At 40.0% G+C, this 4,575-nt stretch overlaps 2 non-coding genes across 2 annotated transcripts; both read left to right on the top strand.

Annotated features, from left to right (window-relative positions):
* Positions 1-901: 901 nt before the first annotated feature.
* Positions 902-1,009, top strand: LOC112732155 (small nucleolar RNA R71). Its single transcript, XR_003167892.1, has one exon. It is a non-coding gene; the product is annotated as a small nucleolar RNA R71 (small nucleolar RNA).
* A 2,611-nt stretch (positions 1,010-3,620) lies between these two features.
* Positions 3,621-3,728, top strand: LOC112731500 (small nucleolar RNA R71). The gene has a single exon (XR_003167274.1). It is a non-coding gene; the product is annotated as a small nucleolar RNA R71 (small nucleolar RNA).
* The last annotated feature ends 847 nt before the right edge of the window (positions 3,729-4,575 follow it).

Raw genomic sequence — 4,575 nt, 5'->3', positions numbered from 1 at the left:
ACCTCAGGGTGATGGCATTAATGCCACCCTTGGGATTGGGTAATGGTTGAGAGGGGATTCCACTGGAGCTCAAAGGCTGGTTATTGGAGTTATTCATTGATCCAATCTGTGAGACAAGAGCTTGCAGAGTAGCGTTCAGACCATTTAGAGTGGCATTAATGTTATTTTCCATGGTCTGTTGTCTCCGATCAATGGATTGTAGTAAATCATCATTAGAAGATGAGGAAGGATAAGTAATTTGAGAGGTTTGTTGTTGGGTATTCTGTGGTCCTTGGGATTGTCTTAGGTGAGGCGCTCTATAAGGCTGGTTTTGGTTCTGCTGCCTGTTGTTGTTATTATTCCACCGCTGATTTCCCTGATTGTCTTTGTCTCCTCTGTTGTTGTTGTCCTTCCAATTCTGGTTAGAATTGTCCTGCCATCCATGGTTGTAATTGCCACCTTGATTGTACCCTTGGTTGGGGCGGTCATAGAAGTTATGAGTGGCTGCCACGGTGTTGTCTTCCTGCTGGAGCTGCAGACATTCATCAGTATAGTGGCTATAATCAGCACAGATTCCACAAACTCTCTGTGGGACTAACTGTTGGTTTTTCTGTGGTGGAGAAGGTTGAGCTTGCTGAACTTGTTGTTGATTCAATTGCATATGCTTCAGCAAGTTGGTCATTTCACAGATACTCTGAGTCAGAGCAGCAGTCTCTCTGCTAGAGGATACTTCTGCAACGGCTTTTGAACGGCCTTGTTTTTTCCTGTGATTCCGAGTAGATTCAGCTAAGTCGCTGATCAATTGCCATGCCTCGTCAGTGGTCTTGTACTTTTTCATAGACCCATTGCTAGCACTTTCCAATGTGGTATTATCTTGGGGCCTCATGCCCTGTGTAACGTAACCGAGTAACACTATCTTGTCAATCATATGGTGGGGGCATGGTTCCAGAAGATTATTGAAGCGCTCCCAGTATTCATAGAGAGTCTCAGATTCATCCTGAACAATCATGGAAATGTCTTTCCTCAGTTTATCAGTAACTTCAGCTGGAAAGAATTTTTCCAAGAATTCTCTTCTCAGTGTATCCCAGTTGGACACAGTTGCTGCTGGTTGAGTGTAGTACCACTCTCTTGCCTTCCCCTCAAGAGAAAACGGGAAAGCTTTCAGCAAAATTGAAGTTTCATCTGCACCATCACGCCTGACAGTAGAACAGGCTGCTTGAAAATCCATCAGGTGCTTGATAGGCTCTTGAGCAGGCAAGCCATGAAACTTGGGCATCAAATTGAGCAGTGCGGTCTTTATTTCAAAGTCTGTAGCCACCGCTGGGTGATGCGCTTGAAATGGTTGCAGTGTAAAATCAGGGGCTCCAGCCTCCTGGATAGTAACTCTCGTAGTTGCTGCCATGTTACATGCACATAAATCAACCAAATCAGTAGAACAGGGGCTGGTTTTTTTCTCAAGTGACGTTTCAGATCCGCCCTCAGAGAGGACTAACCGACGCCGAGCTTGCCTTATTCATGAAATAATTCTTTCAATCTCAGGATCGAATACTAGCAAGCTTGGATCAGGAAGTGAACGCGTCATCTAACGAAAGAAACAAGCAGCTCATGGTAGTAAGATAAAATAAAATGCAAATAAATAAAATCCAATTAATAACTTTAGTACTCTATTGCAACTCCCCGACAACGGCGCCAAAAATTGACGTGGCGGAAATTGGCTAATTAAGAATTGATATAAGTTGTGCGTTGCAAGTATAGTTCTTAACCAACCAGAAACCCACTTATCAATTTAAAAGGGTTGTCACAAAAATTAAAATTAAAATACTGGGAGTATGAATCCTAGGTCATCTCCCAACAAGTTGCAAAAAGGTGTGCTATTTTATTAATCAGATATTTTCAGAAAGAGTTTGAGTTGAATAAACAGGAAATTAAATTGGGAAAATTAAGTAATTTAAATAAAAGCCTTGACTGAGAGTAGATTAGTTGGAAGCCCTATTCTTGTTGCAGTACTCTCAAGATTAATTGATAATTGAAGGTCGTTCTGTTTAGTTATCCCTTACCAATTAAGGGAAAGTCAAACAAGTTGGAATGATGTTTCTACTCACAAGTCCCAATCCGCTTACTTGGAAGGACTGACGTTAGTGACTAGAGAGCCATCCAACAATAAACCCAATTACAATTTCTCCTTTGAACATTCCAACTCAAGGGTTCCTTTCAATCAACTCCCCATCAAGTCAGGGAACTACTCGCTCATTGTGAATGTAGAGCTCATAACATAGGAAAGGGAATTAAAGAAAGACATGATAAATAAAACTCAAAGGAATCAATTAAAAATAAAAGTAACTCTTGTATTAATAATTTCTAAAATAATCCAATAGTAAAATTGAGTAAATTGAAGGACATGGAAGAGTAAAGCCAAGTAAAGAAAATGAACTAGATTGACGAAGTCTTGATGAGGTAATAACTCTTCTCAATATCCCAATACAAAGAGCAATCGAAATAAAAATCCTAAGAACTATGAATGTGTAGAGAGAAAACCTAGAGGAGGAGTAAAACTAGATCTAAAAACTAAAAACTATGTAGAATGAATGTTGTCTTTGGTTTCTGCATGTCCTCTGGCTCTAGTCTGCTTTTTCGGGCCGAAAATTGGGTCAAAACAGGGCCCAAAATCGCCCCCAGCGAATTCTGCAGATTATGCAGATCGCGCATGTCACGCGATCGCATCATTCATGCGGACGCGTCATGTGGCGTTTTGCTTTGCCACGTGGGCGCGTCGTCCATGCCTCCGCGTCACTTGTGCTATTCTAATCCGCGCGGTCGCGTGAGCCATGCGACCGCGTCACTGCGATTTCCTCTCTTCCGCGCGGTTGCGTGAGCCATGCGACCGCGTCACTTTTCGCTGGTCATCTCCTTAATTTCTTGTGTTCCTTCCATTTTTGCAAGCTTCCTTTCCAATCTCCAACTCATTCATGCCCTATAAAGCCTGAAACACTTAACACACAGATCACAGCATCGAATGGAATAAAGGAGAATTAAAATGCATAATTAAAAGTCTCTAGGAAGCAAGTTTTCAATCATGTAATAATTTTAGGAAAGAAATATAAATGCATGCTAACCATATGAATTAGTGGATAAAATCATGATAAAACCACACAATTAAACACATTATAAACCATAAAATAGTGGTTTATCACCTTCCATGAGAAATTTGGATGATTTCTCCATAAGGGATTATAGGTATTTCCATAGGGTTCCCCCATGTAATTCACCTCTGCTATTGCAGGGTTTTCAGTATCATAAGTTTCTTCTTCAGAAGATGCCTCTTGAGTACTGTTGGATGCAGCTTGCAATCCATTCAGACTCTGAGAAATCATATTGACTTACTGAGTCAATATTTTATTCTGAGCCAATATGGCATTCAGAGTATCAATTTCAAGAACTCCCTTCCTCTGAGGCGTCCCATTACTCACAGGATTCCTTTCATAAGTGTACATAAACTGGTTATTTGCAACCATGTCAATGAGTTCCTGAGCTTCTGCAGGCGTTTTCTTTAGGTGAATGGATCCACCTGCAGAATGGTCCAATGACATCTTTGATAATTCAGACAGACCATCACAGAATATATCCAGGATGGTCCATTATGAAAGCATGTCAGAAGGACACCTTTTGGTCAGTTGCTTATATCTCTCCCAAGCTTCATAGAGGGATTCACCTTCTTTCTGTCTGAAGGTTTGAACATCCACTCTAAGCTTACTAAGCTTTTGAGGAGGAAAGAACTTGGCTAAGAAAGCCATGACCAGCTTATCCCTAGAGCTCAGGCTATCCTTAGGTTGAGAGTCTAACCATATTCTAGCTCTGTCTCTTACAGCAAACAGGAAAAGCATAAGCCTGTAGACCTCGGGATCAACCCCATTGGTCTTAACAGTATCACAGATCTGCAAGAATTCAATTAAGAACTGAAAAGGATCTTCTGATGGAAGTCCATGAAACTTGTAATTCTGTTGCATCAGAGAAACTAATTGAGGCTTTAGCTCAAAATTGTTTGCTCTAATGGCAGGGATTGAGATGCTTCTTCCATGTAAATTGGAATTTGGTGCAGTAAAGTCACCAAGCATCTTCCTTGAATTGTTATTATTTTCGGCCATGTCTCTTTCTTTTTCAAAAATTTCTATCAGATTTTCTCCAGAGAGTTGTGCTTTAGCTTCCCTTAGCTTCCTCTTCAGAGTCCTTTCAGGTTCAGGATCAGCTTCAATAAGAATGTTCTTATCCTTGTTCCTGCTCATATGAAAAAGAAGATAACAAAAAATAATAGGGATCCTCTTTGCCACAGTAGAGAGGTTCCTTTATGTGAGTAGAAGAGAAGAATAAGAGAAGGGGAAGAGAAAAACTCGAACACAGAGAGGAAGATGGTGTTCGAATTTTGGGTGGAAGAGAAGTGTTAGTAGATGAATAAATAAATAGAAGGAGATGAGAGATGAGAGAATAATTCAAAAATTAAACAAAATAATTTTTTTTTCTTTTTAATTTGAAAATCAAAGTTAGAATTCGAAAATAAGAATGAAAAATGAAACTAATTTAAATTGAAATTTAAAACAATTA

Source organism: Arachis hypogaea, chromosome 12, assembly GCF_003086295.3.
Source record: "Arachis hypogaea cultivar Tifrunner chromosome 12, arahy.Tifrunner.gnm2.J5K5, whole genome shotgun sequence".
Lineage (NCBI taxonomy): Eukaryota > Viridiplantae > Streptophyta > Magnoliopsida > Fabales > Fabaceae > Arachis > Arachis hypogaea.
This window is presented reverse-complemented; position numbering and strand designations above follow the sequence as displayed.